This window comes from Tamandua tetradactyla, chromosome 19, assembly GCF_023851605.1.
Source record: "Tamandua tetradactyla isolate mTamTet1 chromosome 19, mTamTet1.pri, whole genome shotgun sequence".
Taxonomy (NCBI): domain Eukaryota; kingdom Metazoa; phylum Chordata; class Mammalia; order Pilosa; family Myrmecophagidae; genus Tamandua; species Tamandua tetradactyla.
Genome location: NC_135345.1, coordinates 12255758 through 12281898, shown reverse-complemented (window position 1 = coordinate 12281898; position 26141 = coordinate 12255758). Strand labels below are relative to the sequence as shown.

Genomic DNA, 26141 nt, shown 5'->3' with positions numbered 1-26141 from the left:
CTGTATGGTGGGAGACTGGTGCTATGCAAAGCAGTGAAAGGGCTGAATTGAGAACGGTATAGATAGTAATAGTGCCTGAACCAGGAGATATGCCAACTACATGTATTGACAACTGGGCTGTTTACAAAGGCCTTATGACCTGGATGGCAACCTGGAAGCAGGAACAATGGACAATCATAGGTTGACTCCTTTAGGGACAAGAATTGTGGAAAAACATCTGGGATGGCCTGCCAATGACAAAAGGTAATTGTCTATCATGTCCCTGCTCATACTCCCACAGTTACCTGGGAATATGGAAGCAAATACACTTGCATGGGTTCAGAGTAGTACAGGTGAACCCAGGGAAGCAGTAAGATGGTTACGTCAGAAAAGTGGACACTGAGGGTATCAAACCTGTGGTGTCTGGCCCAGCAGTTCCACCTGCCAATCACATGCCAGCAGCTAGTGCACATCACTAGAGAGTGCCCTTAGTGCTCCCTGTATCCACCATGTAGGCCACCACACCAGATGAGACACATCAGCTGGTCACAGATCTTGGTAATCTGATGGCACGTGGATTATATTGGTCTCCTTCTGCTCTCAGAAGAGGCAAGGTATGCATTTACTGCAGTAGAAACTGCCATGGGACTTCTGTTAGCTCACCCAGTGGGAAAGATTGTCTGGTAAGGGAAAATGCCCTCTGAAGAGTACCTACACAAATAGACATCGATCAGGGGACCCCTCTTTCACTGGGAAGATAACTCATTTGTGGGCCATGGATCAGGTCATCATGTGGACATTTCATCTACTTTAGAATTCCACAGGTGTGGGCCTTATTGAAACAATGAATGGCTTCTTAAAGGAACAATTGAAAGATGATTAAAGGTTCTTGCAATAGTGGACTAAAAGACTATATTATACTTTAGTCCATTTGCATTTGCAGCTCAGGGTGGGGGGAGGGTGCTGCTGCACCTGTTCCTATTGAAATGTTAATGGCAGGACTGATGCAGGTGCCAAGAATACAAATTAAAGGACCAGCCACTTTACAGCCGAAAAGGGGGAATGATGATAATTTGTTGATAACTGTCAACATACATACAAATGGAGGGAGAATGAGGTCCTTTGGCCTTGATACCAGTCTATGTAGCCCCATTGGTTGAGAATATTAAGTCCATGAGGAATAAGAGGCACCCAAAATATTGTAATCTGGTCATCATTTATACAAAAATGGCTGTTAAAATCTTTATTACCAACCTAGGCCCTCCCATTCCCATGGGAACTTGATGCATGACTATTTGGACCCTTTTTATGCCCAGATTAACAATTGATGCAATGGTAGAGGACCCTTAAGATTTGCAGGGGAAGAATATCTGATATTTCAAGCCTCCCCAAAATGTTCCGCTACCTGGTACCTTATTATTAACCACTGGAACTCTAGCACACATATTATTAGATCAGGAGGAATTACCCCTTTTTGTTACCCATAAAAATCATTCTTTTTGCCCATAGTGCCCCAGTAAGCACCTTCCTACAGGAAAATTCAGCAGTAACTCATGCCCACAATTGAGCCCAATGTTGGGTTTGCATGGACTTGCCATCTTTGGACACTACAGACTTTCCCTAGACTGTGACCCTTGCAAATTGGACTGTATAGAATATCCTGCTGTCCTGGTAGAATTCAATGCAATGGAAAATATGAAAAGAATCTTCTTATTTAAGACTGAAATACAACTACCATTCTAAAATGAGACTGGGGCTTACATCTTATCCTTTGTATGGAACAAGTGAACAAGCCCTACCTGTATTGGGCTATGCTATATATGACGGTTCAGGATGGCTGACAGCAGAAGCTGTAATAGGAGACCATGTTGCTCCTGTCCGTATGGAACCACTTGATGGAATTCATGATTCACAATTGCTGAATTGTATAATTTTAAGCTACAAAACAACAGACTTTTCCGTCGGAAGAGTATTTCCATCTTACATGAGGTATATCTTTTTCCAAAGGGATTGCTATGGACCTCTGGGCAATATGAACGACCCTATAACTGGACAGGTGGTTGTACATGGGGACAGTCCTAAGTCCCTGCTACCTTATCTAACTCTACCTCATATTCTTAGTAATTGGGAAATGGTTAAACCTAGTATAGAATTAAACATACTCCCTGATTTTATTAAGCCATTTTATTTGGACTCCTTTAACCACTTTTGCAAGTGGAGCTATAATAGTTACTGAATAACATGTGGCAGCTTTAGCCAATCAAAAAAGCTATATCCTTGCTAAATGAAGAAATCACACAACTACTTAGGAAAGTAGTTTTACAAAATGGAATGACCTTAGATATCCTAACTTCAGCACAAAGTGACACTAGCACCTTAATTAATGTGCAGTTCTGTGTATGTATTCCTGATATTTTGCACAATGTTTCACAAGTTTAAAATCATATGCAAGAGCATATATACAATATTGATCAATTATCAGTAGACCCCTTATATAAATGGTATAATTCCTTTTCTTAGTCATGGAGGAAAATCATAATGAGATTTTTATCTCTGTATGTGGGATTTCTAGTGTTCTGTTGTCTCATACTATTCTTGTGGAGTATGGATGCAATGTCTGTTCTATGGTCAACATAATCTGCTGTGAGGATATGGATTGCGGAGACCTAGGACCTGGGCTCCTCCTCCAGATTGAGAGTAAGTTACTGCATGTAGCCACCTATGTGACCTGGATAGAAGTTAGACGTCAACAGACCTCCTCAGGGAGGAAAATAATGTACTGATGGTATCGTAAACCACTTATCTTATAAAGCATTAAAACTCTTCTCCCCTGATAAGTTGATAACAAATCTCTAAACCCAGTGTCATGAGACCTTGCTAAAACTCTGTTCTCAAACCTATGGAATGTCCTTATCCTAAATCCTTATAAGCCGTACCCTAGCACCTTCATCTTTGCAATGTGCTGACTTCCATTTCCAAAATGGCTGTCATCAGGATGAGTCATCTCCTGTTTGCGAGTCCTAATAAAATTCATGTCTAACTCCATGCCTGATGTGTTCTTTGGTCTTGAGGCTGCACTGACCCATGCTTTTTGGGTTGGGTTGGAACAAGTGTTAATCCTTATTACCAGAGGCCTTATAAAGAGAAGAAACCAGAATCCAGAAGTCAAGAGAAGGCCACACAGCCAGAAGCCAGTAGTCAGCAAATACGGGAAGAGCAGACAAAAGGAGAGATGGTTGTATGATGAGAGATGCAAGCCAAGGAACCCCAACAGTTACTGCAAACAGACAGCAGAACATGACATATTTTGGGGAGAAAATATGATCTTGCTCACGCCTTGATTTTGAACTTAGCCTTCAAAATCATGAGCTAATAAATTCCTGTTGTTAAGCCAACTCATTGTATGGCATTTATCATAGTAGCCTGACAAACTAAGACAAGGAGAAAGGCAGCTTTACTTTAGAGCCTGCATCAGAAGGTAGCATAAAGGTGGGAAAGGATTGTATTGCTCCCTTTAGTATACAGGACATTGAAGTCTTGGGTCAACCTAGTGCCCAGCAGACATGGTAGAACTGAATAGAAGTGAAGGAGGTGCCCAATCCAGGTGCCTCAGGCCACCAAAATAATGCCTTTTCTGGTGGATTCCTATTGTAACTGTAAAGAGAAAACACTCCTTAGAAGCTCCAGTACTGTTTAGTGGGGAAGGCTGGGAATGTGATTCCATTTATTTCTAGGGACTGGCAAAGGCTGGGAAAACATGGTACTAGTAAAAAGATAAAGGAAATTAATGCAAAGGACTATAACAACCAAACCCCACGTCATAATATTGTAATATTTAATTTCTCACTGGCACATAATTCTATGAAAGTCAACCGGCCCTAATCCATGTTGTACTATGTTATCTTGTACATGTTTTCCTAGATTTCTATTCTAGAGCTGGGGAAGAGAGAGACAGAAAAGACTTCAGCTTCATTTAACTGAAAGTGATTTACGTCACCTCTGATCATTTCCCATTTACCAGAACTAGTCAAATGGTCCCTGCCTAAACCAAGGGAAACTTGGAAATGTTAGAGAGACCATGTATATTTGGGAGCAATAATGGTCTCTGCCAAACCCAGAGATGAGTTGTTAATATTCAACAAATTAATATTCACTATTAGACCTGGGCCATTGTTTAGGCACAAATGATCTTAATCAGTGACTACTTTTTGGCCTAATTCATTTGAATATAAAATTTGTTTTATGTTAAATTTGAACCCAAGGTCTGAGTTCCATAGGACAAAATTCTGATATGAAAGAAAGAGCTTGTAATTGTCCTAAATTCACTTATAATTAAGCAAGGAAAAATAATTAGTGCAGCCTTTTTGATAAAAAAAGAAATAAATATAGAAAAATTCCAATGATCTTAATGAATTTTACAAGTTACTCACTGGAGTTTGTAGGTATAGGTATCAATTTTACAGTCTTGATCACAATCTCACAGATGAGACAATTTTAAAAAGAGCTCTACAAAAAAATTTAAGAACAGAGATGTTGGGGAAAATATGACTTGTTTCTCAACTGCAGCATGTTCTTATAACCTTGCACACTGCACACAGTAGGTGCAGCACTATTTTAATGGAAACCAAGAAATACAGCGTTTTTGTTATTTATTTGAAAGAAAAAGGAGAGGAAAATTAGCATTGATGTGCCACCTATTCGACAGGCATTTTCTGAGGTGTTTGCATTTGATTATCCTGTTTTGTTTTGTTTTTTAATCATTCCAAACCCATTTGGTGGGCATTTTTCTCCCCAGATTACAGTGGAGGAATTTGAGGTAGGATAGGGTCATCAAGCTGGGTCTCCTATGCTTGATTCTTTCATTCTTTCCTCTTATAGCATGTTGTTCCCTCTCTTGGTAGAAAAGCAATCTCTTTTACTCCGTTGACAGTGGAGACTGATAAGAGAATGGGGTTGCTATTGTTTAAGCACCCATAACTATGAAAATGGACCTGAGCTCATGATCTACAGAAAAATCTGTCCCCTTAGGAGGGTCTTTTACAAAATAAGCTATTTGATTTTGTCAGGGACAGGCTTTGGTTTCATGGGATACGACTTTGTTTTCAACGACTCATTAAAGAAAGATGACTTACTGCCCTGTTTTCTAAATCTAGTCACAGACCACAATCACTTGCAGGAAATGGAATGTTTACTTGAGTTTATTATACAAGGCTCTGGATATGAGCTGTGGGATTTTTACACCTCATAGCAACGGTATTACAATTTATTTACAACTTCATGTTGGCAGCTGCACAAACTCTTATGAAAAAGGACAATCACACCTTGGGGACCAGTAATTATAGGCAAAGGTATAAATTGGGCACAGCAGTGTAAGCATTTGGCACTTAAGTTGAAGAGAATAGAAATGGCTCTGGCAATTGAACAGAAAGCCAGTCTCTTATTCATTATGAGGCCATGAACTAATTAAACTGAACTTGTCAGAATAGATGGATGAATAGATTGATTTGGATTTTGGCACTGGCCAGTCCCATGCTCATGAAAACCAAGTTGTTTTAGTGATGTCATCATTTGGAACTTCTAACTATGATATCACTTTTGACAGAATTAATGTAGAATTAATACCATATGTACAAGCATTAATAGGAACTGACTTTGAACACCCACTGATCATTTGAGGTTGGTTTCCAAAGGAAATCTTTGAGATACGTCTTCCTAGCACCTCCAGCAATCAGATATCAAACTCAGATTTCAACACATTTATTAGAATTCCTCTGAGACAAATCCATATCTGTATATATATAAAATATTTACATAGGAACATAGTTTAAAACATGTTTTATTTGTAATAATATTGAATTAGGGGATGAGAGGACTTAAAATTAAATTCACAGTTAACTTAAAAGAAATTGCCCAAAGGGTTTGTTTTCAATGAAACTTTTGGATTTTAGGTTAAATTAAAGACTAAGGCATTTAATGGTTTTATTGATCAGAGTGGGAATTGTGGATTCTAATTTCTAGAGCGAATTGGCTCTCACTTCCTTGTCTCACTAATGAAGCTAGTGCGTAGGTGAAAGCTTTTCTATCTTCATCACAACAGGGCCTTTTGACTTTTGCGGGTGAGGGGTGTTGTAGTAATTACCTGTTCATTAAACACATATCTAATTAATACCTTCTATGTTCTAGACACTTTTTGTATCTCTTTGGGTTTCTTACAATGACTTCTTTCCATTTATAAATAAGTGAAAATGTAGCAAGTGTTACTATATCCATTGCAACAACAATTCTTGGTATGTATGAGTTAACAGGAGGGAGACACAGTGAGTTCAAGACAGCACCCATAATAAATGGTGAGGTTGGGATTGAGCCAGGCCTTCTTTTGAATAGAGTGATATAATTCACTTAACAGGATTCTCTGTGGGCCACTCTCCATGGTTTATCTAATGAATTCTTAGAACTATCCACTTCACTATTAAAGAGACTGAATGTTGAGAGATTCTGTGGTTTGCTCAGCTTACTGACAATTGAACACGAATTTGTCCAACTTCAAAGGCCACGCTTTTCCTAAACCGTCACCCTGACTACCCAGCCCTTTTCCTGCTTTCAATAGAAGAAGCAGAATTCTCAGAAGCTGGGGAAGCAGAAAAGCTTGGGTTCCTGACAGGAAAATAACGTGGTGGACTAGGGCCTCTTGGTTACACTCTTGGCTCAGCCACATGCTCACTGCCTTCCTTCGGGAAATCAACCTTTTCACGTGCATTCCTCTTGTGGGTTGCCAGCATCCCCTCCAAGAGGTTCCTGTGAAAATGGAGACAACATGAGTAAGTGCTACAAACTACTGTTTAATTATTATTTTAATTGAAGTGTTGTGTGATATGTCTCACTAGGGCAGGCTGATAGCTTTTATGTGTGTTAATAAGTGTTCTTTGAAACATACCTAGGCTGTAGTGAAGTTTAGCTGCCCAGTGGTATAGCATGAGAGGCATCTTTCTCTTTATTAAGACTAGAAAGACGGTGGAAAATGGAACTGATCTGGCCCAGCAGCATGGGCTTTGGAGTAAAGCCGCCCCACGGACATTGTCCATTGCTAGCTGTGGTTCCTTGGCAAGAAAATCAAACTTTCTAAGCATCAGTTTATGAAAAGCAGAGGTAGTAATAATAATACCTCCCTCTGTGGTTGTGGTGTGGGTGAAAAATGAGATGAAGAGCCCAGCACACTTGGCTCCCCATTGGTTCTGGGTGCTCTTAGGGCCTTGCTCTTCTCTGGTTATTGCCAATGATTATTAATGATCCTTTGGAGTTTGGCAGAGAACTCAAAATGTGGACTTGATCTTGTTATACCCCTGCACAGAAACTTTATCACCTGGACTGGGAGGAAAGTGTCTGTAGTCATTAATTACTGTTTTCTTACAGTTGCAGGGGACTATTTCTTTAGCTTGTGAGCTTTTGAGGGAAGTCCAGCCCTTCAGATAGACTAATATGTCTTGTCCAGCCACCTGTTTTGTAGTCAAGTCTTTTCTTCCAGACAACTCCTGGGGGTTTTATAACAGATGTGTAAAACGTTCCAAGCTACCTTTTCAGCATTTATATTAAAATTAAAAAAAAAAAAAAAACTGCATGAAAAGTTTCCCCTGATGCATTCTTTGCAAAGAGCATATTAGCGTTTCATCAGAAAGAAAAGGCTAACTTAACTTTTATGAAGAAATTAATAAAGAAATACAAATGGTAAGCGCAAAAAGTAAACTTTTATTGGGCTAATCTCATCCATGCATACCAATATACTGAATTATTATCACAACAATGCTGGAAAGCAGGAATTAACATTTCTAATTTATGGAGAGAAAACTGAGACATAGACTAAATACACTGTTGAAGGTCATTTGCTGGCAACTGACTGAAGCTGACTTTATGGTCAGTTGTGTTTGCTCATAGTCCGTGCTCATCCCACAATCCAAAGAAGAACAGGATGTTTCAGCAGCCTTGGAGTGGGAGAAACCCCTTTCCTGGACCTGAACCTATAGCCATCATGAGCTAAAATCTCTGCGTCTCAATTTCTTCATTGGAAAAATGGCCCCAGTAGAACCACTTGTGTGGGATGTTTTATAAAGACTGGCTGTAAGAACCTATGATATAGGATTTAGCTTATACTGGAGGCCCAACACGTTTGTTAAAGAAATAAAACAAAGAATAAAAGAATGAATGTGTGAATGAAAAATACCTGCAGAGGTTGTTGAGTACTAAACATCTGTTTATAGGCAATTATGAAGAAATGCAATTTTCTTTTATTTTTGATGACATTCAAAAATCAGAGCCTATTACTAAGGAAACTAATTTCCATTTGAAGGATCTTAATGAAGCTTTACTCTGGGACAGGTGATGTTCTAAGTTTTGTACACAGTGTCTTATTTATTCCTCATAACAACTCCATTCTCACCCTCTTGAGTACCAATTTATGGATAAGGCACAGAGAAGTTAAGCAATTTGCCTTAAGTTATCCAGCTTGTACATGTCACAGAGCCAGACTTTGAATCCATGAAGGCTGGGTCCAGAATTTGTCTCATCTGCCATGTTCAGGGCTTCCCTTGTGGAGAGATAATTCACCTGAGGTCATAAGATCAGGTTTACACTCTGGGATTCATTTCTTACAACTCTGTACAATATCGGGCAAGAGGCATAACCTCTCTGGGCCTCCATTTCTATGTCTATAAAAAAGATTTTATACTAGCTACCTAACAGGTAGGGATGAAAATTAAATGAGCTAATTACTTTTCAATGCTTTGAACATTTCCCGGCACATAGTAAATGCTCAATAAATGTTAACCACCTGTGTGGTTACTATAATGCTATTTGGGGGAGAAGGTGACTAGGGATTGTAAAAGTCACAATGGACATTAGATAAAGGCCTCCAACTCACTCTCTGTTATAAGACTTAGGGTCTCTGATATTGATACCCAAACAACCCCGCAGCAACATAGCATGCTTGACTGAAAATCTTAGAATCTGGTAACCTGAAAGAATGGTGTTTTTTTTTTTTTTTTTTTTAAAGGAAAGACAGAGAGAAGGAAGGAAGGATAGAAGGAAGGAAGAGAGGAAGAAAGGGAAACATCTTTTTTTAAACATTTTCTTGTTTTATTGTATTTTGTTTCTCCGTTTTCGTTACATGGGCTGGGGCCGGGAATCGAACCGAGGTCCTCCGGCATAGCAGGCAAGCACTTTGCCCGCTGAGCCACCGCGGCCCGCCCAAGAATGGTGTTTTATAAAGAAACAAAGCTAGAGATTTTCTTGGTAAATGACTTAAACTCTCATAAAGAAAAAATATTTTCATTGCTTCGTATGAAGTTAGGCTCACTGACTGTCCTTTCAGCATTTTTTTTGATAATTTGTTAATAAATATTTGTAAACATTTGCTATATTCCAGAGCCTGTTCTAAGTATTTTCAAAGGTTTATTTAATTCTTAAAAACATTACATGAACTAGTATCTTTATTTCCTCCATTGTGCATATGTAAAAGCAGAGGCATAAAAGGCTTAATTAACTTGCCAAAGTCACTCAGCTGGTACGTTACAGAACTAGGATTTGGTCCTTCGAATTCTGACCCAGGGAACCATTCCTATAACTGTGCTGATCAGTTACTTTGGTAGTGCTAAGATTTATATCGTCTAAACGAAAATGACAAGCATGTTTCTCTCACTTTGCAAAGTTAATTCTAATTTCTATGCTTTGATAGCTAAGCTTATAATATCTGATAAAAAGAACATCATAACTTATGATAATTGCGCCAAAAGTTTCCACACCTTAATCCCTGGAACCTGTGACTATTTACTTTACATGTCATATGGAACTTTGCAGGTGTGATTAAGGTAAGGCCTTTGAGTGAGGAGATTATCGTGGTTTATTCAGGTGGGGTCAGTCAGAAGATTTTTATGAGAGAGAGAGAGAGAGAGGGATATTTGAAGATGGAGAGAACCTGGAATGGACAAGGAAATGTATTTTCCCCTGGAACCACCAGAAGGAAAGCAGCTCTGCTGACCAATTTTGGACTTCTGACTTCTGGAACTGTAAAATAATAAATTTATCATGTTTTAATTCACTAAGTTTCTGGTAATTTGTTATAGCAGCAACAGGAAACTAATACATTCCATATGCACTATAAGTAGTTTTTGTACTACCTTGATGGATTCTCCCTTATTCCCCTATCATCATTTTCTCCTTGTTCAAGATGAAGGAGATGGACCCATTAATTACACTTCTAGTCATATTCCCAAGAAAAATGAAAACATATGTCTGCACAAAAACTGTACACAAATGTTTGCAGCAGTATTATTCATAATAACCCCAAACTGGAAATAACCTATTGGTGTATCAACTGATAAATGGAAAAACAAAATATGCTTAAAAAGAAATAAAATACTGATACATGCTAAAATGTAGATGAATCTTAAAAACATTATGCTAAGTGAGGGAAGCCAATCATACAAGGCCACGTACTGTATGATTCTATTTATAGGAACTGTCCATAAGAGGCAAGTCTATAGAAGTAGAGAGTAGATTAGTGACTGCCAGGGAAGGTTTGGGGGTAGGGGTTGGAGAGTGAGGAGTAAATGCTAATCGGCATGTGGTTTCTTTTTGGGGTGATGAAATATTCTAAATGTAGATTGTGATGATGGTTACATGACTCTGAATATACCCCCCAAACCACTGAACTTTAATAGAGTAAATTTTATTATTTGTACTATATGGTAATAAGGGTGTGCAGAAAAAAAAAAGGTAAAGAAGAAAGATTATTCTGTAAATAGTGTAATAGTAGGCACCGCTTTGCTTTGTTTGTTTGACTTTATGCAATTTTTCTTTTAATTTAAACTTTTTATTTTGAAGTAATAGTACATTCACATACAGTTTTATCAAATAATATAGAGTCTATGTACCTTTAGCCAGTTTCCCCCAATGATAACATCTATCCTACAATATCACAATCAAGATATTGCCATAGATACAGTAAAGATAAAAAAGTTCCATCACCATAAAAATCCTTCTTATTGCCTTTAAAGAAAACACATTCGCATATAAAATTCAATGTTGTTAATTATATTCACAGTGTTATGCTACCATCACCAGCATCCATTTCCAAAACTTTACAATCAACTCAAGTAGAAATTCTGTACCATATAAACATTGAAGTCCCCATTCCCTATCCGCAACCCAATCCCCAACCCAGCCTCTGGTATCCTATATTCTAGGTTCTGACTCAACAGATTTGCTTATTCTAATTATTTCCAATCAGTGAGATGATAGAATAATTGTCCTTTTGTGTCTGGCTTATTTTACTCAGCATAATGTCCTCATGTGATCTTTGCCTTGTTTTTCACTTCCTCTGTCCTTATTCCCAAGCCACCCTGTTTGGGAATAGGAAGCCAAGTCTAGGAAAAGAAACAGTCATACTTGAATGGAGCAGGTACCAGGTGGTTTAGGCATGCTGCTGTCTCATTAGATTCTTACAAGAGCTCCTGAGGAGGGTTGTGTTATCCCTGTTCTGGCGATGAGAGACTGAGTGCCAGAGAGCTCCAGTGGGACACACGAGCTCCTGCACATAGCCAGGGCATAAACGCAGGTTAATAGGGCGAGGACTTATTTTACTTTTCTTTAGCTGAACTGTTGTTAAGAAACAATTTAGAAACAGCAAATATTAAAAATCATTTCAAAGAGGAAGGATCTAGGAGAGACCAAGATATGGCTTGGGCGTTGAATGTCCTAGGCACAGTTCAGCCTTCATTATCTCAGCTACAGAAAGGAGCAGGGCTCCCTGCCATCTAGGATTTTTGTGAGAGTTAATGACATATTTTATATAAAGCGTGGTTCTTGGCCCTGAGTAGATATCATCATAGTAGCAGTTCATCTTATTACCAGTATCCCAATCTTACTTCCCTGTGCCGTTTACCCAAGAGAGTAAAGTTTTGCTTAAAAAAGGGGCCAGATGCAATATGAAAATACCAAGATGTCTTGAAAAGAAGTCGTCTCCGAAGTGAGCTGTTCCTGCTCCCCTGTGCCCAATGTCAATGTTGGGAATACCCTCCCTAAACCTCGCCTCTAACTCCACTCCCAGGTTTTATCATTACCTCTCTGGTGTTATCGTATCTATGTACATTGATCTTTTTTTACATATTGTAGTCTCTCTTTTATTTGTATGCTGTATGGCTGGGGTCACATTTCATTCTTTTTCCATGTGAGTATCCCATTATTGCAGCACCATTTGTTGAATTTTTGTTTATTTGTTTTCAGGAAATGCATAGGTCAGGAATCGAACCCAGGTCTCCTGCGTGGTAGGTGAGAATTCTACCACTGAACTACCCTTGCAGCCTCTATATTGTAATCTTAATGAGATTACCCTTCATGTATCTTTAAGTACTTTGCATTGAAAATATTGGTGACAAATTCATTCATTCATTCAATGTTTGTGGAATACACATTATGGCTAGCCACTGTACTCAGTTTGAGCGAGACATAAAGGGGAACAAAAAACACACAACATCTATTATCATGAAGTTTACAGAATAGATAGTTGTTTAAAAAAACTGAAAGAAAATGGAAATAGAAATAATGCAGCCTATCTGAGAAAATAGAGAGAAGCAGCATACCTAAGTTCTGGTTATCCTGTGATTGAAATAAATTATGGATTGAGTCTGATAACAAATACATAATAAATACTTGCTCTTTTACTTAGTATAGAACAGATCCATTAAAGCAAGTGATTCCTTGAAAAGCATGGCCCTGGAGAGAACAGGGCCATAGTTAAGAAAGAACCATCCATACTAAATAAATATTCCTGATAGCTCTGACAATACTATATATTAAATATCAGTTTTCAGTATGAAAAGATGATGCCTTGTTCATATGAGGATACCTTCCAACCAAGACTAGAATACATGAGAAATATTTAATACAAGATTTTACTCACCTAAAGGAACAAAATATTTTTTCTGCCCTGGTTCACCTTCTTTTGCACATTTTACAATGAGTGGTATTTTAATCAAATCAACTTGCTGCACTTTCTTAATAGAAGCTTCGGAAATACCTAAAACATTTTTATTCCAATTTCTCCAACAGAATTTAACTAAAAGGATAAATTATTCAGTTTTTACTAAATGCCCCACAGTAAATTAATTAGAAGTAAATTAAATGAGAAGTTCTTGGAATTTAAACCTATACTTATGTATGCAACTTCAAAAAACAAAAAGGAAGTTTTGCCACTTAAAATGAAAGGCCATGGTCATAATGTGCAGGGGTAGGAAATTAATTATTAAAACAATAGGCATAATGACTTAGTCCAGAGTGCTTTGACAGTAAGAATAGATGAAATATATTATTGGGAGGAGTTGCTGGAAAGAAAGGGGGAGCAGTATAAATCTGCAGCAAGATAAATCATCCAGGAGACCTTGGAATTCCAGGCCTGTCCTTTTCCTCCTTGTCAACAAATTCTTTGGTTGGTTATGATCATGATCACCCATTTACCACTCTCAGACATACTCTTTCTCAGAACTGACCCCTCCAATTACTTGATCTGATGCTATATCTATCCTGACCCTTCTAAGGACCAAGTTTGATTTGTATGGGATGCTTTGCTCACTTCCAATGTTTCAATCTATGTGGAGAGACCTCCCCATGAGAAGAGCAATCTTGGACTCTCAACTTTCTTTACCCTCCATCCTAGGATTTTTCTGATTGTTGAATTATAAAGGAGAAACTGGGATGTACATAGATCAGTCACATCTTCTTTTCCTTCCTTTCTTGGAAACCAGAGTCCCACATTCTCTGATGCTCCATGTAGGACAGTTTGTATAGGAATTTGCTCCAATGTGGTGGTCCAGCACTGACTGTGCTGGAATGCATAAGGGTCTGTAATTCTGAGTGTATTAGTTTCCTGGGGCTGCCTTACAAGAGTTTCACAAACTGGGCAGCTTTAAAACAACAAAAATTTATTCTTTCATAATTTTGAAGCCTAAGATTTTGAAATCAAAGTGTTGGCAGATCCATACTCTCTCCAGTCATTCTAGGGAAGAATCCTTCCTTGCCTCTTCCCAGCTTCTGGTGGTGTTGGCAATCCTTGATGATCCATGACCCGTAGCTACATAACTCCAGTCTCTGCCTTCATCTTCACATGTCCTTCTTCCCTGTGTGTCTCTGTCACTGTGTCTCTGTTCCTCTTCTTATATGGGCACCAATCATATTGGATTAAGGGCCACCTCTACCTCAGTATGACCACAGCTTAACTGATTAGAGTTGTGATGATCCTGTTTCCAAATAAAATCACATTAGGAGTTCTGGGGATTAGAACTTCAATATATGTTTTAAGGGGACCCAATTCAACCCAAAGTATTGTGGTTTATTATGAAGAAATTCAATTTTCTCATAATCCTAGCCTTTATTAAGTAATGAAGTTGATATTTTATCTCCTATCTGCCAACACTCTTATTTTATTTACAGTTGCTTCAGAGTTTGTGTAGTAAAGAGACTTGCTAGTTGTTGATATATCTGGAGGACATCTCTCCCACCCTCCCAGCATTGACCTGCCTCTTGTTGTTAGCCTTACTGTTCTGGTCTCAGCATGTTTACCCCATAGTGCTCCTTGCTGGTCCACAATACCACATATCAGGATGATGTCCACATTCAGAATGATATAATAGGCAAGTGATCTTTACCCATCCATTCATTTTCATTCATTCCTATATTCTATAACAAAGATTTAAAAGAGGAGACTCAGTATAATAAAAATACAAATTTGAAGGCACATTCATTCAATCACTTATCCTAGAAATATTTGTTAAGCACGTACAATATGCCAAGTCCTCAATGGCCAAAAGGACTACCATTTTAATGGAGAAATAACCACCACAATAGATTATTATATCATGGCTGTAATCTCAGTGATGGATATATGGAGAACATTCTATCAAAATTGTCCTGGCCAAAATGGCATAAGAAGGTGCTCTGTTCTAGTTGAAAGTACATTTGGTCTAAGGAAATATGTCATACCCCACCATAAATTAGAAGAGCCTAATTCTTGAATTGTAAAATATGATCAGAACCAAGATAATTGAAAGCTCTTCTAGAGTAGGGATTTGGTTTTAATGGGTTTTTTTGTATGCCCTGAGCTTTGAAGAATATCTGGCATACTGCATATTTCCTTTATTAATCCATCATACTTCCCTCCATCTACCATTCTTCATGTACCCTGAAAAGCAATAAACATAAAGTTATAAATAAAAGTGACAGATACCTCATCTGATGGAGCTTATGATCTAGTAAGCTGTAATTTAAAATATCCTTTTATTTAAACATACTCACATTAGTGATTTCTACTGAAAACCTCCTGATAGAAATCATATATACCATATTTATATACTATAAATACCACCTAATACTCACATGACTTTCATGTTTCATAGGACACTTGTACCTCTTATAAACAATTGTACTTATTTTTCATTGTTTTGATCTTGGGTTTCCTGTACAAAGAGGGAAATCAAAGGAGGATACTGAAGAGCTGGTCTCTAGCCTTCAGTTCAAACTAAGGAAAATTCAAGTTAAAAGTTACTAAAGGGAGGGGCTCAGCTCTGGAATCAAGATGGAGCTGCTGAGTTGAGCTGAGCAGGAGATGAGTCGGTGGCCCTGAAGCAACACAACCCCCACACCACTAGCATTCCAGACCTCACCAGCCAAGTTATTCTGTACACTTTCTGCCCCAAGACCAATCAGTTAGAGAAGACTGATATAGATATTTGTATATCAGGGGTCAGCCTCAACTTACTATGGTTTTACCATTGTTAATTGGCTGAATATGCACAATCTTGTTGAACCAATAAATAAAGAGTTCGAATTTCAGTTCCATAGACCATTTCTTCTATACAGAAATGCAAGCTTGCCAATATACAGTGTCTGGTTTTATGAAAGAATGCCTGCCACCACATGACCAAATGCATGGCCAATGTGATAGAAGAGGAGACATGCAATTCTGGCAGGCTGCTTGGGATAAACAGAGTCTTAACCAGGCCAATGGCTGCAGTGGCCACAGGCCCATCAGCATCCTATAGATGCTGAGCAGAGCCAAGGATGAATATGAGAGAAATCAGATGGGTGACTCAACTACTTCCAGTCCTCGGTTATAGCCAAGAACTCTGCTCTCTCATCTGACAAGGACTGAGACTCTAGAAAATACACTCTCTGGGTCACAAGATAAGTTTTCTACACCTGCACACAAACATTTGACAGTGGATGAATTATTTGGAACCAAAGGAACAGCTAACAGTCATGGACCTTGATTCAGAAGAGGTGGAGAAGCTGCCAAGAGATGTCTCCCAGAAAGAACCCAGCCCAATCCTACATTTTTCCTTTGAGCAGTTAGGAGGGAACTCTCGGTCAGAAATCCTTGGTGTACAATCTGCTGCCCACCACTCAGTCCAACCTGAGATTACTACCCTGCCTCTAAGATGCTAATCCCTCCTACCTCCATCATACAGTCTCATGTAAAGCATGCTACCCCAAGCTACATCATCTGGTTGATCATGTCCTCAGTTCTACTCTGCCAGAAGAAACTCCTACTACAGAGATTCCACCCAGCTTACCTGAAAAAAAAAAACAACACTATGACACAGGCAGTGAAGACCATGCCTAGATAGAGGTCTCCACTCCTGAATCAGTCTTGAGCTAACCCACACTGGTCTGATTGTCAATCATAGCCCCTTCAGGACCCCCTTGAATGTGACAAGCTGATACATCCCTCCCAAACTTTGATCCCCAGGAACTGAGGTTGACCCCACAGCATAACCAAAAATAGACACATCACTTGGGAAAGATGTAATGACACCCAGCTTTCCTTCACTAGCTGGCTAGCTGGCCACACCTGAAGGCTTCATAGAGCTTTCTCCTAAAACAGAAGCAGCAAGAGCTCCCTGATCAACTAAGTGCTCATTCCCCTTCAGTCTGTGCAGCAAAACCTGGACACTGAAGTGTTTCCACAGCCTAAGGTGTTATCCAGTTTTAAGAAAAAAAGACAGCTTGTATTATGTGGATGTTTTATCAGATATAAGCAGGTATATGCAATAAGGGGTCTGATTTTCATATTATTTTCATTTTTGATGATTTAGGAAGGAGTAATAACCAGCCTTTACAGCAGTCAAAATTCAGTCCAACCCACACCTCTCACTCCCTACCCGTTAACTCCTAATAACAGGCCTTTTGAGGCATTAGGCTGAGAGTTAAGTTCTGAATGTGTAGAAGTCAGCTTTGTGCAAAGGTAGCTTCAAATTTTAGAGACTAGAATTTAGGCTGAGAAATTAGGATTGATTTGGTCAAGTGACATTTATTTTAGATTAATGCCCCTTTTGGGCCTTACAAGTAGTTCTGAAATTTCTCAATTGTGTTTTGGTTTTAAGTGTTCCCATTCCTGCCTTGCAGCAGGCTCCCATCTGCATGTTACTGTTTGAATCAGGCCCTGCCAGGCCTTGTGGTAGTGCAGCAGCAGTCATGTCACACCTTTGGAAAAAATGGCTGTGTTTGGTAAAACCTGAATCTTATCAGAAATCTTTATTTTACATTAAACTCTCCAGTGATTTTGAAAGTGTTAAATTTCTATATGACACACAGCTTTATTTTCCGTCTAACTACCGGTTAAAAGTCATTATTGACTGTTTACTTGAGCACTTTGACAAAAGTATCAATGGACCAATATGGCAAAGCCATTCTGGTTCCCTTCCTTGAAAGTACTGAAAATAGTTTTAAAAATATGCAAAAAAAGGAACTATTATTCACATTGCACTTACTTTGTTGTAGAATATGGATTTGTTTTAAAAGTATGAAATTCGAAATTTATCAATGTATTCCTAGGCTGTGCATTTGTTTCCAGATAAAAGGGTAAAAATATGTAAAGATGCTTAGTTTATACTATGATTGATCTGCTGTGATTTATAGGTGTTCTTTTATGGCATGTAATGGTGATTAGAAGTATTTTTATGTAAATTTAGATTTATCTCAGCACTAATAATTTTAAGATATCCTTTGAATCTTTGAATGAAAATATCTTCACCTCTATGATAGAGTTCATTTTGTAGTATTTAACCAATTAAGATGTACTGCTTACTTTTCTGAGCACTATTTAAGAATGGGTTAGAAATCCAATCTGCTCAACCAGTTAGCATAAGGATTGGCTGTGAATAATGCTCACAGATGTAATTATTCCTTGGGGATGATCATTAAACCTTTGATGGCAACTCAATCATAAGTCCATAGATTTTTCTAGCTGAAATTTACAAAATTACTTGTGAGCATATACCTGTTTTAGGTTGGTCTTAGTTTTTAGCATAATGAATATTTTGATTGGCTTTTGTTAATCTACTAAATGTGCTTCTTAAACAACTTTTATTAATTTAGTGTCTTCTATCACTGTCACCTGGTTATGTGTGAATTGTGCAGAATTCATGGAAGCTTCTAAGTTTTCATATTCAATTAGGATAGTTTTTAAAGATAGTGTATAAATACACTTACCAAAATGAATTATTTCTGCATCATCCAGGAAAGAATCAGTTATAGCAAAATACAAAAAATTGCTGACACAGGAGATGGTTTGTTATCTCATTGGGTTTTGGTAAACAGGATAATCAAGAGATTCTTGTTATAATAGACATTTGAGATGAAATGATGCTCTCCTTTCAAGCCTTCAGCTGAATTAGATTAAACATCACTAATTGCAGAAGACCTCCCCCTGGCTGACTGCAGACATAATCAGCCATGGATGCAATCAATATGCTGATGATTTAATAAATCAGCCTTCTGGCTTATTAACCAGCCATGAAATTTCCTTGCAGTAATGGTTAGTTCAGTGCTTGCTTGACCAGACAACTAGGCACCATTGCTTGGCCAAGTTGACACATGAATCGAACCATAACAGAGGGTCTATAATCAAATCTGTTAGTTTTCACTTTTTAATCCATGGAATGAATATGGTAGATAGTAAAAGGAATCTATAATAAGATTTCCATAGTGTGAAACTAAACTTTTAAGTTTCCAAATCATGGAGACTTGAAAAGGATAAACCTGTAGCAACTCCTAAATATGTATATTCCTAGCATTTGTTTAAAATTCCAAAGCCAGAAGTTCATGGTCATAATTACCAGGAATTTCAGGCCAGAATGAGTCCCTAGAGAAGCCAGGCGAAACTTGGATAGTTGCAGTTGAGTGACCATAGCCTGAAGGTCATAGTTCAGTTGCTTATTCCTCAATCAGGCTTACTATCCAGAACTTCATGCTATCTTAGGCTGCATATTTACATTGCTGCAGTATCTCTACTGGACACTTAGCTTAAAAACTTAGTTGAATAAGAATGGACATTAGAAAAGACACTTCCTGCTAGGTTTTGCAGAATCCCAGAAGTGCTGCATTTGGGCCAATTTGTCTGTCTGTGTGCCTCTCCCCACTCTCTGAGGTCTGGGTACAGGCTCTGGGGGCTAGCTCCAAAGAGCTTGGAGTGAAGGTGTTTCTGGGCATCACTGGTAGGTGGACTCTGCTCTTTTTGTTCTGGTTACAATGAAGTATTTGAATAGACTCACACATCTCCCAACAGCTTTGTTCCCTTAAGGCAGAAGCTCCTCTTTATTTTTTATTAATTAAAAAAAATTAACTAACAAAACATTTAGAAATCATTCCATTCTACATATACAATCAGTAATTCTTAATATCATCACATAGTGGCATATTCATCATTTCTTAGTACATTTGCATCAATTTAGAAAAAGAAATAAAAAGACAACAGAAAAAGAAATAAAACGATAATAGAGAGAAAAAATAACTATACACACCATACCCCTTACCCCTCACCTTCACCTACCACTATTTCAAACTGAATTTATTTTAACATCTGTTCCCCCTATTATTTAGTTTTATTCCATATGTTCTACTCTTCTGTTGATATAGTAGCTAAAAGGAGCATCAGACATAAGGTTTTCACATTCACAGAGTCTCATTGTGAAAGCTATATCATTGTTCTATCATCATCAGGAAACATGGCTACTGAAACACAGCACTACATTTTCAGGCAATTCCCTCCAGCCTCTCCACTACATCTTGAACAACAAGGTGATATCTCCTTAATGCGTAAGAATAACCTCCAGGATAACCTCTCAGCTCTGTTTGGAATCTCTCAGCCATTGACACTTTGCCTCATTTTACTCTTCCCGCTTTTGGTCGAGAAGGTTCTCTCAGTCTCTTGATGTTAATTCTCAGATCATTCTAGGGTTTTTCTCAGTCCTTTGATGCTGAGTCTCAGCTCATTCCAGGATCTTTGTCCCACGTTGCCAGGAAGGTCCACACCCCTGGGAGTCATGTCCCATGCAGAGAGGGGGAGGGTGGTGAGAATGCTCATCATATTGGCTGGAGAGAGAGGCCACATCTGAGCAACAAAAGAGGCTCTCTTGGGGGTGACTCTTAGGCCTAAATTTTAAGTAGACTTGACCTATCTTTTGTGGGTTTAAGTTTCATGTGAACAAACCCCAAGACTGGGGGCTCAGTCTATAGCTTTTGTTGTCCACACTGTTTGTGAGAATATCAAGAATTCAACTTGGGGAGGTTGAATTTCTCCCCACTCTCACCATTCCCCGAAGGGGGCTTGCAAATACTTTTCCAGTCACTGATCAAATCATTCTGGGATTCATCGGGGGATCACTCTGGACAAACCAACAAAAACTCATGTGCTACCTGAGATTCCAAGTACTTATGACATTCAATCAAACTATCTACATTAGTTATATTAGGAAATGCTCTAGTCAAAATCTAAATTTTGTAACAAATAAACATTTTTTGCTTTAGTCTCACACATAATGTGACATTTTAAAGTATTAGATATCATCTATTTTCAGCACCCTGCGATAATGACAATCCTTTGTTCTTCCTCATTCAAAAACATTCTTAAAATTTGTACATTGTACATTTCACTACTATTATACACTCTAGGCATTCCTAGATTATACCATCTTGATCTTTAACATCTGTCTTTCTTTCTGATTACATTTATGTCCCCAGCCCTCCTCCCTCTATCATTCTCACATGCAGCTTCATTCAATGTTTTAACATAATTACATTACAATTAGGTAGTATTGTGCTGTCCATTTCTGAGTTTTTGTATCCAGTCCTGTTGGGCAGTCTGTTTCCCTTCAGCTCCAATTACCCACTATCTTATCCTATTTCTATCTCCTGATGGTCTCTGTTACCAATGACATATTCCAAGTTTATTCACTAATGTCGGTTCATATCAGTGAGACCATACAGTATTTGTCCTTTAGTTTTTGGCTAGTCTCACTCAGCATAATGTTCTCTAGGTCCATCCATGTTATTACATACTTCATAAGTTTATTCTGTCTTAGAGTTAGAAGCTCCTCTTTATTGTGCAACTCTTGAGAAATTTGTAAGGTATGAAGGTTGGCCTAATTAACTTTAAATCCTGAATTTTCAGGTGACTGTCAGTGTCAGGAGAAGCATTTATGCTGTTTGCATGTGAAGTGTACATAGCTTACCTCCAAAGCTTATGAGTCGCCATCACAAGGAGCAATGTTTAAAAACCCAAGGTGACCTGGATCCTTCTCAGTCAGAGGATGCACAAGTTTTAGTTTAGAACAAATTTGGGCATATTTTGCATGTCAAACATTTTTTTTTCTGGCCCATGTTTTCTTGTAAGAAATATAAATCTTGTCAAATCCGCTTCTAGATAAATATTTTTACTACACGATTTTATTACTGTCCTCTTCAAATAATGTAGTTTCAATTTTTCTTATTTTGGTAATAGAGGCTTCAATAGTCATTGTATCATGAATAATGCAATGTGAAATTGAAGGTACCTAAACTTCTTCAAAACCAAAATTTGTCATCATAATGTGATTCAAAACATGGAAATACAAAGGAATGAGAAGTGGCACAGGAAAGAGTGGGTTCGCAGGGAAATGTCTTGCATTCTTGCTGCACATTTGCTGTGTGCATGTTTCTTACTGACATTTGGTTTTCTTTAGGTGTGTTTAAAATGCCTTCTGGAACCAACAATGCCCTGTGTTTTCAAGTGTCTAAATTCTCACTTGAGATTTTAAGAAAATAAAGCAACTTACACTGGGCTTTCTCAAAGTCATTTTTGAGCATATTTCACTGAGTCAGTTGGGCATCAATGAGCCTGTTTTACAACAAATTCATCAGTAGAGACATGTTCAGTGTTTCACTCAGTTTTGTATTTCATATCTCCATTGAAAATGTTAAGATGCAATATTATTTATGTTGAAGTGGGGAAAATGTAAAATTATATTTCTCTATTATTTGCATGATTTCTTAAAAATGTTTTTAATAAAATATGTGTTCTAGTTTTTTTTTTTTTTTTAATTTTGTACTACTGCTCTGGCCATGTGGCCTTCTGGAGTCTCAATGTACCAGATTTCCAGGTCCCTCAAATGTAGGGGTGAGAAGCTCTGGAATTACAGCAAGATTTTTGTTCCTTGAGCACAGTACTGCATCATTGACATTTTTAAGGGTATGGATTTTATACTATCTATGTATGTTTGCAAATATTAAGCTATTATATGTTTTTAAATGAGCAATTATCATCCTAATTTGTATATGATTGCAATTTTTTAAATAAAATTTTAAAACCAAGTTTTAGCACCTGTAAAAGTTACTTAAAGAAGGTCCTAGAAGCATATTTAGCATTTTTGAAACATATATTAAATTTCATTGACAGAAACATAAGAAAATGTTTGCTTTTTTGTTTAATACAATTTCAACTGAGTCAATAATTATCATAAAACAGTACTCAAGAGGCTGAATCCCTACCACTGAGTTGAACCTGTAGATGATAATTTCAGATTCAGGAGGTTCAAAATCAGCTAAAGCTGATGAGTATGGGCAGATCCTTACATGGGCTGTCATGATTTCTAAGGCAGGATTCTGGGAAACTAAGGGAATTTCACAACTGGTGCTCCTTCTTCTCCCCAGGATGCAGCACTTTGAATTCAGGACTCCTACCTCACTACTTCCCAGTGTTGTGAGCCACCTGCAGAAGAGCTGGTTGGGATCCATTCTATGATCCCTAGCCCTCTTTCTTATTTCCCTGGTGACTACCAGATGATAGATACTTTTCTTTGAAAAATGGTCTTGTAACAGCCCTCTTTTCCAGACAATGATGGTTTCTCCTTTTTAATCTACCTCTCTAAGAGAAGCTTGCCTTGTAGATGTCAAGGTGCCTTCATTCTTCTAAGGGATGGATGATGGGTGGAGTGACAACAGGGATGAAGTTGGAAGGGAAGTAATTGAGACAGATGAGGAAGGATTACTATTGGCATGGAAAAGAGATATGTCTTTATCTGAGACAGCAGGGAGGATGGAGAGCAAATGAAGACAGAGTGAGGAAACAGAAAACAAGTTGGAGATTTTTTTGTTTGTTTGAACTAAATAAATCATGACATACTTAGGTTCAGTTCAGATTTGTATCAGTTATATATTTCTAAAATAATGCTGCATAATAAGGCACTCCAAAACTCAATGAGCTATGATAATAAATGTTTTTTTTTCTAACTCATCCAAGATAGGCTTGATAGGGCTTGGTTAGGTAAGCTTGCTTATGTGCTCATGTGTCTGAAGGTTAGCTCTGCCCCACATGGCCTTCATCCTCTTTCTGGGTCCAGTGAGCTAGCTTGGCATGTCCTTCTCACGGCTATGGCAGAGGTACCTCAATATACAAGAGTCTTTGGAGTATCTACTTGCCAATATCACATTGGCCCAAAGCAAGGTCAGAGTCAGAGTGGGCAGGACTATAATGTTACATGACAAAGGGCATGGACATGAGGGTTGGAAAATTGGAAACATTGTGTTACTCTACCAAAAATTCATTTATCCTTATCTCTTCTCAGCTTTCATCTTCCAAAAGTAAAAATATAGTGTGTGAAAAATATAGCGATGTTAATTCTTAACAGTTGAAAATTCTCAGAATAATTTGCTAATCACTAATCACAAGCAAAGAAAAGAACATTATATTTAAAAGAGTCCTTAGAGATACTTTAGTTCCATTTTTTTAATATAATAGATGGGGAAACTGAGGACAAGAGAGATGTTTAGTGGAAGAGGCAGCATTACTGTTAAGCATCCCAAATTCCAATCCACTCTGCTCCACTTTATTATGAACTATATGCAGTTCTGTCATGGCAGATGAATTAACACCCCATTTTACAGACTATTAATTAAGAGATGAAGTTACATCCTTATGGCCAGATAGCAATTTAGGGCCTCTCTATTTTATTGGACTAGTGAACATTCCATTTTCTCTCTCTCACCGTAGGGTACCCAACTAATTTTGAAAGAGAAATAAACAAATGTACATTTGGAAGCCACAATGTTGTGAAACTGAGGTGTGATGTAGAGCTTACAAATGAGATATTAGCTCGTAATGTGATCTGGCCATGAGGAAATCCAACACAAGACCGGCCTGTGCAAGGAGTCAAGCTGCAGGAAGGGAAATAATCCCCCTTTATATGCCACTGGTGAGGCTGCACCTGGGAAACAGGCTCCTTTTCCAAGCCTCGGCACCCAGGCCATGTGGATGGAAAGAAGGAAACTGTATGATTCATTCGAAGCTGGAGGAAATGACCTAGGGGGATGAGATTAAACAGCTTAATGGTCTTGCTTTCCTGCCCCACAAAGGACATGTGAGAGTGGCGAGGCCTCACTGACTGGTCCACTGTGTTGGGTCTTTGGGTCTCTGAAGTAGGAGGCCCTACAATATCTGGCTCTATCATTTCACACCCATCTCATGTTTTCTGCTCCTCCCTCTTTATGCATCCTTTTACCTCACTGGATTCTTAGCTTCTCAGATATGACAACAACTTTCCCACTTGTGAGGTTTTGTACCTGAAAATCTTTCTGCCTGCCATGCCCTCTATTATCACTTGCTGATATCTGCCTCAATGCCACTTCCTGGGTGAGTTCTCCCTGGATCTCCTAGCAGGGTGAGGGTTTTCTGTGCTGTGACCTGCTCTTGTAGCACATGTATATTTCCTGGCACCTCTCCTCTCACCTCTCATGGCTTCTTAAGTGTCTCTGTGGTGCCAGGAGCTGTGCATATTTTATTCATCACTGTGTTATGTCCCCAACACCCTGCCAACCACAGTGCCTGGCATGTTGCAGAGTGCAATAAATATGTGCCTAATGAGTGAACCACAACCAGCGGCTGTGCTTGGTGCAGTGCATCAGGCCCCCATACCTTTGCACCTGCCTGTGATACTTCCCTTCTTGACTGCCCAGAGATATCAAGAACATGGGATTAGGGTGAAGAAAATGTGCTTTCCAATCCTTGCCCCACTGCTTATTAGCCTTATGGTCAAAGAGAAATCACTGACCCTCTCTGAGCCATGAGCTCTTGGTTGGAGAAACAGGGATAATGGTGCTTTTCCTGCAGGAATGCCGTGAGAATTGAATGTGAAATCCCTTTGTATACATTGCATGTTCAGAAATACAAGGTCTAACCTTTGCTCCTTACCAGTCATGCCACCTAATTTCTCTGAACACTCAATTCCTACCTTGTGAAATAGAAAACTCAGACGTGTCCCTCACCTAGAGCTGTAGGGAGGGAAGTGGGGGAGATGGGAGATGGTGGTGAGGGCATGGTCACCGTGGGCAAGTCCCCACCCAGTTCTTCACCCAGCACCTTGTAGGCACCTGGGAGGCTGTCCCAGAGACCTCTGCACAAAATAGGTTGGGGCCCACTAGAGTTGCACAGGGTGGCACAATCCCTGTGGCTGTTAGCACAGGGTACCTCTTCTATTATCCCGAAGGACAGATGAGCAGGGTGGCTTCCCTTCATTGGATTCGCATGTCCACTGAGATTCAAAGATCCCCCATGCACTGTGCCTCGGGTGGGGAACTGGAAAATGAATTAAATTTAGCTTGACTTTCTTCAATAGAGCATATTGGGGAGCTGGGGGTGAGGGATAGCATTGATCTGAGTCAGTGGCTTTCATTACAGTTTACAACTACTGGTTACTCCCAGCCTGGTTACTCTTCCCACCCCTTGTCCTAGCCCCAGCACATAGTAACAGTTGTCTGCATTTGGCAAGAAGAAAGAATTAATTGCCATTTAAAACAAAAGCTGGCTCTGA

At 38.7% G+C, this 26141-nt stretch overlaps 1 long non-coding RNA gene and 1 pseudogene across 1 annotated transcript in view; one reads left to right on the top strand and one right to left on the bottom strand.

Moving 5' to 3' along the window:
• Nucleotides 1–5854: 5854 nt before the first annotated feature.
• LOC143663034 (uncharacterized) overlaps nt 5855–26141 on the bottom strand; it is a 60027-nt gene continuing 39740 nt past the window's right edge. The window contains exon 3 of the long non-coding RNA XR_013165718.1: nt 5855–6774. This is a non-coding gene — a long non-coding RNA (uncharacterized LOC143663034). The remainder of the gene's footprint in view (nt 6775–26141) is intronic.
• On the top strand, nt 15596–25697 carry LOC143663706 (mRNA-decapping enzyme 1A-like; annotated as a pseudogene).